General features: G+C 47.2%; 1 protein-coding gene across 10 annotated transcripts in view; it reads left to right on the top strand.

Moving 5' to 3' along the window:
• The first annotated feature begins 14,485 nt into the window (after positions 1-14,485).
• Positions 14,486-15,728, top strand: part of DTNB (dystrobrevin beta) — a 157,707-nt gene continuing 156,464 nt past the window's right edge. For all 10 annotated transcript variants that reach the window (XR_008933415.1, XR_008933416.1, XM_056853920.1 and 7 more), the window contains exon 1: positions 14,486-14,577. The gene's annotated coding sequence lies outside the window, so the exon portion shown is untranslated. The remainder of the gene's footprint in view (positions 14,578-15,728) is intronic.

Genomic DNA, 15,728 nt, shown 5'->3' on the forward strand with positions numbered 1-15,728 from the left:
GAGCCCAAAATAATTTTGGAGCCCTGGGCAGAAAACCTAATTAGCATCCAAGCCCCCACCCCCCCATTCATTAGCTTGCAGGTGCAATCTTATGGGAAACTCACTCCTGCAAACTTCCATTGAACTGAATGGAACCTGCCCGGGAGCTTTTGTAGAACCTTCTGTTCATTTTTAGCCCCTGGTTTGTGTCTGTCTTTGCTGCCCAGGCTAACACCCAAAATTCTCCATCTGAGACAGCTGCCACGCATTCCTCTGCCATAAACCACCTCTCTCATACATGCCCACATACATGTACCTCAGAATCAGGAATGCCCTTGTACCAAGCAGGAGCATCAAATAGTTTTCAAAGACTCTTAGTGAAATACATATTTAACCAATTCTGAATTTCAAAAGAGGCTGTTGCTAGGAATTCAGACTGGGAGACTGTTGAATTGAGTAGCCTCCTTGGCAAACTGAGTGCCACGTGGGCCAAGAGGCAGGAATCGGCGAGAATGCTCTTTCCACCAGGAAGAGTAAAATTCTCCTGGGATCAGAAGTAACAAACTGCATGTTGGTAAAGATAGTGTCTCCCCAATATTTGCCACTCAAGGAATTCTGGGCTTGATCCTACCAAGCCTAGTAGGCAATTAATCCTTTGTGGTGGTTGTTTAAATTGCACTACAGGAGACTGGCTCAACATAGCAAGCCTTGCCCTCAGTTCCACCCTGTGGCCATGTAATTTAGACCATGAGTCCTCTTGGGAGAGGGAAGTGTCCCTTTTATGAATTATTGTGGTGGTGGGCTAGAATTCAGAATGGGGACAGTTGCCCCATCTGTGTTCATAGACGCCTCATTCATTTCAGTGGAGGAAGCACATGTGCATCTGCAGAGGAGAATGTGTGAGTCTTTCCATTGATGATAGGAGGTCCACATGTGCCCTGAAACTGCTAGGCATGCAAGAAGATTTTGGAGCAGAAAAAACACAGTACTCAAGAACACAGTGGTGATCCACATCCGAACTCTGCAGCCCATAAACATTTCCCATTTCTGCTGCTCTAATCTGGTTGCCTTGAGTCTGAAGGCATCCAATTCCACACTCTGCAGAAGCCCTGAGACATTCCCTATGGCATCATACTGGCATTGTGTTATGAGTACAAACTGCAGAATTGCTTTCTAGATTCTTTTGGTGGCCCGTTTATTTTGGTATAATACTACGCCTACCAAACTTGAACACTGATGCTTGGCAATATGTTTAATTTGCAACTGGCACTGCTTGTAAAGGGTGAACCAGCTCAAGAAATGTAAAGTGCGCCCATGTGGCCATTTTTCCTACTCTGGTTCCAGTGCTTTTGTACGAAAGCCGAAGAGTGGGAAATGAGATAAGTTGGGTTTCTCCCTGAAGTAGACACTGTCTATCCTTGGGCAGGAGCATGGAAACCTGTGAGAAGTTTCCACAATCCATGCTGGCCCTGTGTCTGAGATGTTAGCAGGTGAAGAGCCAGTGTGGGATGAAGTCGCTGGCGCTTGTGGACCTCAGGAGACGTCGGGTGCACCTTGGTCTCTAAAGAATTGTTCTTGGAGACCAGTTTTTAAACTCGGGGTACGGGTGGGAAGGCTAAAAATATGTCCTCTGTTTGCTGTTTGGCAAGGTGTAGGGGCCACTGTGACTACCTACGAGGGTGGGAGATTGGAGCCTATTCCTGATTCCTTGTATTTGCTTAACAGTGCATCTTGTAGGGCTGAAATTGCACATAGCCATTTGGGGGGAAATGAGAAGATGCACCAGAGAGGGGTTTTTCTCCCCTCCCCAATGCAATACAATTGATATGACTGAAATCAGTTTAAGAGCTTATAAGTAATATATTTTAAGTAATATATATTTTAGTACCTCTGTTACAAAAAAAACAGACAAGAAAATTTGTGAAACAGATACGCAAGCTGTTGTGTGTGAGTGTGTATGTGTGCGCGTGCACAGTTTTGAATGTGGTATTTCCTGGCAGGGAGGACTGAAAGCAACTGTATTTGCAATAAATGTTGATGGTTTTGACGAAAATCGAAAAGAAACCGATTATTGTTGACTGGGATCTCTTGATTTTTTTGTAGGCCGAGAGGCATTTAAAAATACCTTAGAGAGTGCTTAACTTTCATCTGTTGCCTTTTTAAAAGGGACAAATTGGATTTCAGAATATGTATAGAGAAGTTGGGTTGTCACCATTTGAAAAAATCATATTTTTTCACAAATAATATAGAAAAAAATATTTTACTTAAGAGTTTTAAGTATTTGAAATAAATATATAGGTATGTAAATATACTGTATGTACTTCATATATTCTTTTATTTTACATTTTATTGTAAACAAATGGATATTAAAAAAATCTTTGAACTGGTCTGAGCGGAGCTCTCTTCTGAAGCGAATGTTACCATTCTGCCTTTTTAGTGCCTTTTCCCCATGCCTGGAACTGAACGTGGGAATCATTTCAGCCTCATGACAGCCCTGTGAGATTAGTTAGGCTCAGGAGTCATGTTGCCAAAAGCATCCAATGAACTTCCTGGATGAGCAAGGAGCTGGGCGTGGATTTCCCATGTCAGAGTCCAGCATTTGAGAAAAGGCTTTCTGAGTGGGGCTTGCTGTCACATTTTTCTTTCTTTACTCTGTGGGTGGTGTTCCTTTTGCACTTGAGCCTTAAGTAGCATAGAAAGTCGGCATATAAAAACCAGCTCTTCTTCTTCCATCTCCAACTTTGCATTTGAATCCAGGTTGGGTTGCCAACCTCCAGGTGGTAGCTGGAGATCTGCTATTACACCTGATCTCCAGCCGATAGAGATCAGTTCACCTGGAGAAAATGGCTGCTTTGGCAATTGGACTCTTTGGCACTGAAGTCCTTCCCCTTCCCAAACCCTGCCCTCCTCAGGCTCCGCCCCCAAAACCTCCCGCCGGTGGCAAAGAGGGACCTGACAACCCTAAATCCAGGTCTTTCATGGCTCTGCAGATGCAATGGAGGCAATGTAGACTTTGTTTGCTACCACGCTGCCACAGAATAGACTCTACAATTAACCCCTCTAGGCCATGTTTTCCACCACTGATGAGCAAGCTATTTCCCCAACTCCTCAATCAACCAAGGAGCCAACTGAGCTCAAATCAGGCAAGACCATTGGAGAGCAGTTGTACCAATCACCTAGGTAATCCCCCATTGTAGAGATTAACCAGAGGTTTGGTGGAATCACCACCATGCTAAAATCCATCAGTGTCAGAGGATGAAGCATCCTCCACAAAATTTCAGAGTTGATATGAGCCTAAACCCACCAAATCATCAGTTCATGACAAAGGAGCTAGGCGATATACTACAGATCAGGATCCTCTTGGCCTGAGCAAAACACCAAATCAAACATTTGTATGGACTGACATAGCTTGAGATTTATTCATGGTTGCTATGGAGGCCACAAAAACCTGAGCTGCAACAGACCAGGGAGCCTTGGAATGTAGTGCTGCAGGATAACCATTTTATTTACATTAATTATAGTCCACCTTTCTCACTGAGATTCAAAAGGGCTCTAGTGGCCCTTTCTCACATGCCCAGGGTAATGCCAATCACCATTTTGGGGTCAGGAAGCAATTTTCCTCCAGGCCAGATTGGCCAGGGATCCTGGAGGTGTGTGTTTGTTTTGCCATCTGGGTGTATGGGGCAGGGGTCACTGAGGGTGTGGGGGGTGGTAGTTGTGAATTTCCTGCATTGTGCAGGGGGTTGGACTAGATGATCCTGGAGGTCCCTTCCAACTATGTTTCTATGATTCAAGGTAGAGTACACAGTGTAAGTCAATATGATCAACAGGAGGGGACATCCAATAAACAATGTAATAGGGCTTGACTTGCAGAAATCTGCAGTCAAAGCTGGGTTTCTACACCCCATTTAAGATGGAATTTGATTTTACATGTAGCCACTGTGAGAGTTAAACTGTAAAGCTCAGAAGTAGTAAAATGCACTCATTATATAGTATGAAGGGCGGCTTTATTAAAATCCCTCTGAACTGAATGCCTCTCTTTGTTGCTTCTTGAAATTGCACTGTTGGCGTGGGCATGGATGGAATACCAGCTGGAAGTCTTTGATAGCATATTATTGGGTGAGGGTTTGCCTTAAATCATGTCCCAGTGCTGGATTATACAACCCAATAGAGGTCATGATGGCAAACCACATTATGGACATTTCTCTGGCCCATGTGCAAGATGCATGCAACTCCCCCCCCCACTTTGCTGCTCCAATGTTGTAAAGGAACTGCACTGCTGCAGTTTATGCATGGTATGCTGGCTCTTGGTACATATTGTGGTGGGGATTGTGCTGGTTGATCTCTGTGGGTGGGGCTGGTAAGTGAAGGACTCTGTCTCTAGTGAGAAGGATGGCCACAATAGCTTTCCAGACCCTCATCAATCTCTCAGTGTTACAACTTGAGTCGCTCACCCCTTTGTGCTCTAAAGACTCCACGATTACTCCTTCCCTGCCATGTTGCACAGGCCTAGCAACCATAGTCTGGATTGGGGGCGGTGATGGATATGACTGGAGTTTGACACATGGACTCACAAAGCTGCCTTATACTGAATCAGACTACTGGACCATCAAAGTCAGTATTGTCTACTGAGACTGGCAGCGGCTCTCCAGGGTCTCAGGGTTTTTTACATCACCTACCACCTACTCCTTCTACCTGGAGATGCCAGGGATTGAATGTGGGACCTTCTGTGTGCAAAGCAAAGGCTCTTCCACTGAGCCACAGCCCCTCCACATTCGACAAAGGGATGGAGGGTTACCTCCATTTTACACAACACAAAGAGCCTCTGTTGGGCTTGCTGCTGATCTGTACTGTCCTTAGCATCACAGTTAGTTCACCCCTTTCCCTGCAAGAAGCAGTGTGGCTTCTGTGCTTGTCTCCTACAGAAACCTTAATCTCATTTCTTCCCAATAAGAGAGAGTTACCAGTGGTCTCAGATCTGCAACTGCAGCACATTGCTATACGAACATGCCTTTGCGGCTTTGTGGCAGTTTCTGTACTTTTAGCGTGTCATGATCTACTTCCCTACGCTTGGAGAAACACATAGCCGATTTTAGCAATCAGCATTTTGGTTCTTAAAAGTTTGTGATTTGGCACTGGCAGCAACTGCTGCCTTTCTAGGCATTTCTTCCCCTAGAACCTTTGGAGGGAGGGAGCTACACATAGCCCTGGCAAAATAAATCGTAACATTACAAACCCGTTTTTACAGGAAGCAGCACCCGAGCTCCATTTTCTGTCTTGTCCTGGCAATCAGTAGAAGTGAACAGCTGCTATCTCAGTAGTTGCAGGAACGTGCTATAATTCTGTTCTTTCCCACTGTCAGCTCAGAGGTCACAGTGCTGTCAAGAACTCCTGCGAATCATAGCTTGGTAGGACCAGGGTGGCCCTGGCATAATCTGCTATCAAATAATAAACTGTAGCTAAAGTGGGAATAGAGCACAGGACCAGTGGGATGGTGGGGGATGATGAGATTCTGGATAGCAACCCATTGATACTATTGAATAGTAGAAGTGGGGTGGCATGAAACAGAAAGCAGGAAGACTCTTAGAGGAGACACTGGCAGAAGTTGGTGCATGATGGGAACAGGTGCCACGGTTGGAAAGTCACCGCACGTTGCAATGGAGGAACACAAAAACGTCAGGAACAGGTTGGACAGGAGAAGCATTTCATTTCAAATGCAAATGTCTGCAGGATGCTGCTTTGCATGGCAGGGCATTGGAGAGGAGACTCTGTGCATTGCAAGGATCTATGGTGCACTGTGACAGAGGATTTGCGATTTCATTGTCCACCCCCTCAGCGGTTGCAAGGGGGCAATAACAAAATGTTTGGGTTCCACAAATATGAGGTGAATACTTGGTTTTGGAGGCAGCTGTTTCCAAAGCAGAGTTGCCAGCTCTGGCTTGAGACGTTCCTGGAGATTTGGGAGCAGAATTCTGCCTGGGGAGAGCAGAATTTGGGAAGAGGGGGGAGCTCTGCAGGAATGCAGTGCCATAGAGTCTGCCCTCCAACGCTGCTATTTCCTCTAGAACAACTGATTTCTGTAGTCTGAGTAGGATTGCCACTATGGGTTGGGAAATTCCTGGAGATTCGGGGGTGGGGGGTGGGAGCTTAGCAGGTAATCTGCCCTCCAAAGCTGCCATTTCTTCCAGGGGAACTGATCTCTGTAGCCTGGAGATCAGTTGTAATTCAAGGAGAGCTCCAGGACCCATATGGAGGTTGGCAACCCTCAGTCTGGAAATCAACTTAAATTCCAGGAAAACTCCCAAGTCCCACCTGGAAGTTGGTAGCTCTAGAGGGTGCTCCCTGTAGACATAACAGTGAAGTTTCCTGGGCTTTTCTGAACTACTATCTGATCCAATGACGGGAATAAAGCCGGGGCGGCTATTTGCTTAGGAAAGAAACAAGTGTGGGCACCATGAAACATACTGGTAGGTGCCATAACGTCCATGGATTGGCTACCATATATGAAGCTGCCTTATAATGAATCAAACCGTTGGTATTGTCTACTTTGGTTGTTTGGGGAACAAAGGTGAATGGAGTATGAGTAAGAGGCAAAGAAAACTGTTTCTATTTTAAACCCCTGGAACAGATGAAATTGACCATCACCCCCAGAGATGATATGATGTCCAAGCATTTTCCCCCTGTGCCATCATACTTTGCATTCGAGAAGGAAAAAAAGCTAGCAGCTTAATTTTGAAAAAAGCTCCAATAGCAACACAACCATAGACTTCAGAAATGCTCTTTTCTCTTAGGGGGTTACCACACTTTGTATTCCCAGCGATGTATTAAGAGTTTGAAAATGTTATCAAAAAATACTGTTCGCACTTTCTATGTATTCCCACCGATATATTAAGAGTTTGAAAACATTATAAAAAATACTGATCGCACTTTGTTTGGCCCCTTTAGCTGTGAAGACGTCTTCCAACCATTTATTAGCCGTGGTATCCAAAAACCCTTTTAAAGCGATGTTTTTTATAACATTTTCAAACTCTTAATACATCGCTGGGAATACAAAGTGTGGTAACCAGTTTGCTGAGATCTACATTTTTAATGCTGATCGGCATACTTCTTTTGCCCTCCCTTTTTAACCAAGTGCAAAGATAAAATGATGTCTCAGATGACACGCACACACCTCTTGCAGAATAAAAGACATTTGTCTATCTGGGCCATTGCTAAGATGCTTAAACGAGAACAAAGCAAACGTGATTTTTCCCCCTTAAAAGGAGGTGGTGCTTCAAGTGGGCAGGTAGCGAGAATGTCAAGTGCCCTGGCCTGCTTTTCTGATAGGAAATTGCCCAACCTCTGTGACGTTTAATCCCCCTTTCTGTCCTGTGAAGGTGGAAGGTATGTGTCCTCCCTGGATCAAATCTGGCCCATGTTGCCCAGTTCTAGATACAGACAAAAGCACAAGTCTCCCTGCAGTCAGATCCAGGACCAAAGCAACATTCAGTGGCTCTGGAAGGGGTTCAGACTGTCCACCATTGGTACAGCCCCCCCCCCCCAGGATGCCAGCCTCCAGGTGGGACCTGGAGATCCCCCGAAATTACAGCTCATCTCCACAGTCACAGTCACCTTCATTGGTATAAAATCAATACACGGAGTGACTACATAATAACATAAAATTGTTTCAATTAAGCATAACTAAGAAGGTTAAAACAGCAATAAATAAATAAATAAATGCTAAAGTTAATAAAAAACCATCTAGTTAACTTGATGCCGAACTTTCATAGCAACTCTCAGGAATTGTGCCACATTCTCCAGTATATCGGGCGAGCGATTGTTCAATAGAAAAAGAACATGAAGAGCATCAGAAGAATGTAACTTATTTGTCAAAATAAGATTTAAAACTTTACTGCGAATTTCTGCATAGAATCTGCAATAGAAAAGGACATGTACAATTGATTCAACACAATTGTTACCACAAGGGCAAAGTCTGTCTGAGAGGGGGATTTTCCAAAATCTTCCTTCCAAAATCGCAGATGTCCTGACGTTAAATCTAGCTCATCCCCAGATTACAGAGATCAGTTCCCTTGGAGAAAATGGATGCTTTGGAGGGTGTATTCTATGGCATTGTACCTACGGTTGCCAACCTCCAGGTAGTAGCTGGAGATCTCCTGCTATTACAACTGATACCCAGCCAATAGAGATCAGTTCACCTGGAGAAAATGGCCGCTTTGGCAATTGGACTCTATGGCATTGAAGTCCCTCCCCTCCCCAAACCCCACCCTCCTCAGGCTCTGCCCCAAAAACCTCCCACCGGTGGTGAAGAGGGACCTGTCAACCTTAATTGTACCCCACTGAGGTCCTTGTCCTTCCCAGGCTCCATCCCCAAATCTCCAGGAGTTTCCCAATCTGGATCTGAAAACTCTACCTCCATCGCCTGCTGGTGGCCAGGGGGAACCTGGCAACCTAGCCCCCACCCAACTTAAACTTCTCTAGAAATTGGTGCCTAGGCAGGATTTGGGGGCTTCTGTGTTCCCTACATTGTGCAATAGCTTTACCGTTTCTCAAGCCTTTCCTTTTCTCTACTTATCTTCTCCCCCCAAACATTATTAATTCATTTGGTACTTGTTGTCATGTTTATGCTGATGACCTTGAGCTGTATTTTTCCTCTTCTTACATTACCTTTCTTCTTTCCCTAATATTACTTCCTGTTTAGCTGCCATTGCATCCTGTACATTTTCTCACTGTCTCAGAAAGGGAACTTCTTGGTCAGTCCTCTGCAGTTTCTGTGGATGGCTTCTGGTTTCCCACCCATGAAATTAAGGGCCTATAGTTATTTTCTGCCTTTCCTCATCAAACCCCTAACCTCAGAGTTATTTTTTGTCATCCCTTCCTTCTGTTCATGCCACTCTCATCCTTCTGTTCTCATTTCCAAAAGTTGTTCTGTTCCTTCTCCAAAATACTGGCTGCTTGTCGTACTTTGTCCTGCCTGCATTGTCAGAATGTTCTTCTTTCAGGCTTGCCCCATTCTCATGTCCGAACTTCTTCCTTCAATTCTCATTAGGGTTGCCAACCTCCAGGAACTAGCTGGAGATCTCCTGCTATTACAACTGACCTCCAGCCGATATAGATCAGGTCACTTGGAGAAAATGGCCACTTTGGCAACTGGACTCTATGGCATTGGAGTCCCTCCCCTCCCCAAACCCCACCCTCCTCAGGCTCTGCCCCAAAAACCTCCAGGTATTTCCCAGTTTGGAGCTGGCAACCCTAACTTTACCCCACTGATGTCCCAGTCCTCTCCAGGCTCTGGAGCTGGCAATCCTACCCCCTACTCTCCCCCCACTGCTGACTGCCCGGGAGTGGGGGCTGGCAACCCTACCGCTGTTCTATTTAAACTTGGTCACTATACATGCACTGTTAGTGTGCCAGGACAATACTCCCAGGCAGTGCGAAAGATCTCTGGTGTGCTAAACACGCATAGTGGCCAAGGGCCCTATTTGACAAGATGCTGGATGTGCAAAGTGTTGTGAATGTAAGTGCTTGCCCACCAGGGTCACATAGCAAGGGGGGAAAGAAAACAGCCAATTGCGTCCCACAAGGGCCTCTTCGAAGGTTTCCTGCTGATCCTTGTCCAGATCTGATGGATTGCGAAACTGCAGCCTCTGGAGGGATTTCTGTAGATTGCTGTGCTGTCTAACAACCTCGCTGACCCAACTGTTTTTGGCACTTATAACTCCCAAACTCAGCCTGTTTTCCAACCACCCACTTAATTAAGCTCCTGTAATAGATAAACATTCTTGCTCCTTCTGTCCTTAGTGGCACTTGCTTATTTTTTTTCTTAAGTCAGTTGTGGTTAGTCTAATTTCCTTCCTTCATTGTTACTCCCCCCTCACAACTCCTGTCTCTGTCATCTGTGCGTGCAAAGGCAAGGTATTAAATGTGACTCCTCAAATTAGGCAGACCTACAGCCACAGTGACATCTACTTGTCCTCTAAAACTTCCTGTACTCATCTGCTATTTACTGGAAGTCCTCCCCATTTGAGACCATTTGACCAAGTAGTTTTGCCATCCATCCATCTCAGAGGAAAACACACACACAATTAGCACTGTATGTTGCTATTTTATTAGGGTTTGTAAAAAAAACATTTAAACCATCCAGTTAATATGAATAAGAATTGCAAAACCCCAGAATGATTCTGTGTGTGTGTAAAGTGCCGTCAAGTCGCAGCCGACCTATGACAACCCCTTATAGGATTTTCATGGCAAGAGACTAACAGAAGTGGTTTTGCCAGTTCCTTCCTCTGCACAGCAACCCTGGTATTCCTTGGTGGTCTCCCATCCAAATACTAACCAGGGCTGACCCTGCTTAGCTTCCGAGATCTGACGAGATCAGGCTGTACCATGCTGCCTTCCCTGCTATAGAATGATTCTAATTTATAAAAATTAGAAAACAAAATTGCAAAATGATAGTGGATCAGGCGCTAATGACTTCACATTAGTACTAGTTCACATTACAATATAGTAACGGGATTTTACAGCTTATTTATTCAGTGCATTTTTTTCCCACACTCTTCCCAAGGAGTTCAGGGTTCTTCCTTCCTCCATTTTATCTTCATAAAACCCTGTGAGGAAAGTTCAACTGAGAGTGACTGACTGAGCCCAAGGTCACTCAGTAAGTTTTGTGGCAAAGAGGAATTTCAGCCCAGGTCTCTCTGGGCCCAACGTAACCAAGTCACCCCAGTGTTGTGCCCATGCGTGCCCACCAATAAATTACATGGTGATCATTTGGTTCTTTAACAAACCATCCTTTTTGTAAAGCAAAGAGCTGGTCCTGGCTTTCTTCCACCTCAATGGAACAGGAAGTGTTTTAGAAAAACCCAGGAGCCATCACCTTTGTACCTTTCTGTCTGCAGAGAGCATCTAGTTAGAAAAATAGTTGCCTCCATTGTAGGAGGATGCTTGGCTTCCATAACCTTACAGCATTTTGTGACTGGGCCCAGCCCAATACCTAGAGTTGCCAACCTCCAGGTAGTAGCTGGAGATCTCCTGCTATTACAACTGATCTCTATCCAATAGATAGGGTTGCCAGGTCCCTCTTCGCCCCCAGTGGGAGGTTTTGGAGGCGAAACCTGAGGAGGGCAGGGTTTGGGGAGGGGGGGGACTTCAATGCCATAGAGTCCAATTGCCAAAGCAGACATTTTCTCCAGGTGAACTGATCTCTATCGGCTGGAGATCTATCTTAATAGCAGATCTCCCACTAGTACCTGGAGGTTGGCAACCCTACCAATAGAGATCAGTTCACCTGGAGAAAATGGCCACTTTGGCGATTGGACTATTTGGCATTGAAGTCCCTCCCCTCCCCAAACCCCACCCTCCTCAGTCTCCATCCCAAAAATCTCCACATATTTCCCAACCCAGAGCTGGCAACCCTACCAGTACCCCATAGCAGCCATTTTCCTTTCTCAACATTCCAAAAGTGCCCACAGGGCAGCTCAACAATATTGGGGGCGCCCTTGACCTAACTGCTACACATCATCGGCTCTCTGCTGATTGGTGTGCTCTACTTTAATATGAACATTGTACATTTAACCTCTACAGACACCAGGGATATCAACCTTCCCTACTCCTGGTCATCTTGCTCTCTGCTCATTATGTCACGATATATACACCACTTGGGGCTTTCCTCACAAGCTGAAATTTAGTGTATGTTAAAGAAAGCTGGAAGAGAACAATGGCGGTTTTCCTTTATCCTGTTTCAGCCACTTCTTTTAGCCTGTCCACATCAGAGAGGTCCTCTGCTGAATAGTATAATTCCACACCAGCCCCCCTGTCTTGGATCCATACACCAGGATCCCCCATCTGCAATCATTCACTTCTATCCCACCGAGTCTTGCCACATAAAACTTTCTACAGGAAAGGGAATCCTTGGTTTCTCTGCATTATCAGGCAAACCCTATACTCCGTTTCCTGCTGTCTGGGAATGTGAATACTGGCTGGGCACCCTTTTCATCTGAGGAAACTCCAGAAAGTGAAACAAAGGGAGCAGGAAGGACCCTTGGCGGTGTTAAAGGTAGTGCCCTTTATGGCATGGTAAATCCAGCTCTGCAATATTTCAATGTCAAGCATACAAACAGCCTGTTTAAAATGATATAATTAAAACCTGATAAAACGGTACAAGGCAATGTATTCAACAGCATAATTATACTAGCGTGAGTCATTGGAGGATGATAAGATACCACCTGGGGTTTTTGTCTCACAGATTGCTACTGACTGTATTTAATCTCTTTATCTGTCTGAATAAACACAAAGCCAGAGTTAGCCTGCCTGCACACCCAAGCAGCCATCTACAAATGGCCAAAAGCTTTGGCTGGCTGGCTGCTGGTGGACCTTGGGCTAAGGAGGCTTTTCACGTTGTGTAGTGGTTAAGTGTGTGTAAAGTGCCTTCAAGTCGCAGCTGACTTATGGCAACCCCTTTTGGGGTTTTCATGGCAAGAGACTAACAGAGGTGGTTTGCCAGTGCCTTCCTCTGCACAGCAACCCTGGTATTCCTTGGTGGTCTCCCATCCAAATACTAACCAGGATGGCCCAGGCTAGCCTGATATCGCCAGATCTCATAAGCTAAGCAGGGTCAGCCCTGGTTAGTATTTGGATGGGAGACCACCAAGGAATACCAGGGTTGCTGTGCAGAGGAAGGCACTGGCAAACCACTCTTGCCATGAAAACCCCAAAAGGGGTTGCCATAAGTTGGCTGCGACTTGAAGACACTTTACACCCACAGTGGTTAAGAGAAGTGGACTCTAATGTGGAGAACCGGGTTTGATTCCTCCACTCCTGCACGTGTAGCGTGCTGGGTGACCTTGGGCCTGTCACAGTTCCCTCAGAACTCTCTCAGCCTCACCAACCTCACAAGGGGCCAGTTGTGGGGAGAGGAAGGGAAGGAGATTGTAAGCCACTTTGACACTCCTTAGAGGAAAGAAGGGTGTAAAATACTATTTTCTTTATCTGATGCTCTCAGTATTCGTTTTGTTTTTAACCACCAATGCGTAAGGTGCTATACACCTCTATGGTGTGGCCTCGTTTGGAATACTGCATACAATTCCAGCCTCCCTATCTCAAAAAAGATATTTCTGAGCTGGAAAAAGTGCAGAAAAGGGCATCCAAAAAGATTAAGGGTTTAGAGCATCTTTCCTGTGAGGAAAGATGAAAGAGGCTGGGCTTTTTCAGTTTTAAAAAAGTTGACTACGGGGGGACGCGATAAAAAGGTTTATAAAATTGGGCATGGGGTGGAGAAACTGAGCACAGAAGACTTCTACATCTCAACCTCTCACATTACAGCTGATCTCCAGACTACAGAGATCAGTTCCCACTGAGGAAATGGCAGGTTCAGAAGGCTGATAGCAAGCGTGGTGTAGTGGTTAAGAACGGTGGTTTGGAGTGGTTGATTCTAATCTGGAGATCCAGGTTTGATTCCCCATTCCTCCACCTGAGTGGCGGACGCTAATCTGGTGAACTGGATTTGTTTCCCCACTCCTCCACATGAAGCCTGCTGGGTGACCTTGGGCTAGTCACAGTTCTCTCCCAACTCTCTCAGCCCCATGTATTTCACAAGGTGTCTGTTGTGGGGAGAGGAAGGGAAGACATTGTAAACTGGTGTGATCCTCAAAAGGTAGAGAAAACCGGTCTATAAAAATCAACGATTCCAAATGACGTCATACACCTTTGAAACTCAGACAGAAATGTGAACTCCAGAGGAGGAAGCAAATACATAAATAAGCAGTCAGGGAGAAAGTGGCGCTACAGTCCCGGCAAGCTAGCTTTCTTCGTGCAGGGAACTTCCTTCACGTGACGACCCCCGTAGCGAGAAGTGGTGCCGTTCAGGGAAGGGATGAACTCATTTTTCTTCTCCTTGGCGAGAACCAAGCCTAATTCGGCACCGCGATGAGGGAAGGACCGGCAAGCTAACGGGAACGACCACTCCGAGGGACCCCAAACACAGACAAAGCTTCCTATGGTCACAGTAAGTGCAGGAGAGCGGTGCGCCTGCGCACTCCCGAGGAGGCGGGGCGAAAGGAGAGACGAGCATCGAGCGAGGGGGTCACTAGACCGCGTGAACAGAAAAGGGGTCCCGCGCCAGAGCGAGAGAGCCGATTGGCTAGGCTTGCAAGCGCATGCGCCAGAGCTTGCCCTTGGGAGACGGTGCGGCTGAGCGAGGAGAACGAACACAGCCTGCCGCCCCTCGGAGCCCTGTCCTGCGGAAGCTCTGATTGGTTGAACCGTGGCGTGGCCGGTATCGGGTGGGTGGGGTTTTGCGGCTGGGTCCTCGCCTTCCTATTGGCTGCGGTCTCGGCGGAGGCGCCAAGAGGCGGTGGGGTTGGCTCGAGAATGTTTCTCCCCTCCTCCTGTCGCTGCTCTTCCCTTTGGAAGCCGCTGGCTGGATTGGATGGCGGGGAAGGGGAGGCGGGTCCTCCGCGTTGAGCGGAGAACGTTCGTTGGTCGGCCGCCCGCCCGTAGGTGCGAGCGGAGCTGCCTGAGGGGAGCGACGCTGTGGCGCGGACGGAGGCTAGGTGGTCGCTCCCTCCCCCGGCCAACGGACAAGAGCCCCCCCCCCGCAGAGAAGTAAGTGAGGGAACCGTAGGGTGGGGGACGGGACGGAGAGGGGGCCGCAGGGGCCAGCGGGGGGGGGCCTGCTCCACCGTCCCCCTGAAGCCCCAGGGAGGACCTCCCCTCCCCCTCCCTCAGGGCTTGCGCGGCCCACCTTCATCTGGGTCTCCCGCCTGGAGTGCAATAGCGGAGCCGCCTGCCTTTTCTCCCCCCTCCCCCTTTCAAGAGCGATGTGTGTTTCCGGACCTTGGGGGTTCCCGGAGTGCTCAGCCGCCTATGCTGCCCTGCCAGCTGGGGATCAGCAGCAAGGCTGCACGGGCAGAAAGGCGCTGAGGGGTGCCCCCTGATGCCGTGTATGCTAATGAAAGGGCCAAGCCCTTCTTCACTGGGTTGCATGCATCCCTCCTCACACGACGCTTCGTGCTGGTGGCTGTTGAGTCACTTGGGGATAGGAAGCGGCACCCCACCTGTGCAGGAGGTCTTGGCCTCTTTGGTGGGAATGCAGGCAAGGGCACCCTGCGCCTCTCTGTGGGCTCCCTTTTCAGGAGGATCAGCCCACCCCAGTGGCATTTCCCCAGCTGAGCGGATGGTTCTGCCATTTACTGGCAGTAATTGAAGCATTTGGAATGGAGGGGGAGGTGGTGCTTCCTTTTCCCTAGTGAGCACAAGCTGTTGTATGGCCTTGCCTCTATGGGTCACTCTAAGGAGTGATGGGATGCTGGGAGTTGGCTTACGTGGAGTTAAGTGTAGTGCGAAGTGCTTTACATTTCATTCATCCATATAACAGCCCCTTGGTGTAGATCATTAAGTGGGTTCCCAAGAGAAGTGTGTGGTTTGGTGCCCTGGTAGATGAATGTCTAGGCTGTTTCATCGTAGGTCTGCATTTGCCTCTGGTGCCGTTCGCGCAAGTAAGCCCTGGTATGGCAAACATGAGGAGATGTCATGGTTCAATGACACTGTGTCTGTTTTACACGCCGAAGATCTTAGGTTCAATCCCTGACACCTCCACTTAAAAGGATCAGGTAGTAGCTGATGAGAAAATCTTTGAGATCCTGTTAAGCTGCTGCTGGTCAGAGTAGACAAGGCTGACCTTGATGGACCAATGGTCTGGCTCAGGATAAGGCAGCTTCATGTTTTCAAATGTAATATACAATTGCTGTCTACGA

The sequence above is a fragment of the Euleptes europaea genome, chromosome 7 (assembly GCF_029931775.1).
Source record: "Euleptes europaea isolate rEulEur1 chromosome 7, rEulEur1.hap1, whole genome shotgun sequence".
In the NCBI taxonomy this organism is placed as follows: domain Eukaryota; kingdom Metazoa; phylum Chordata; class Lepidosauria; order Squamata; family Sphaerodactylidae; genus Euleptes; species Euleptes europaea.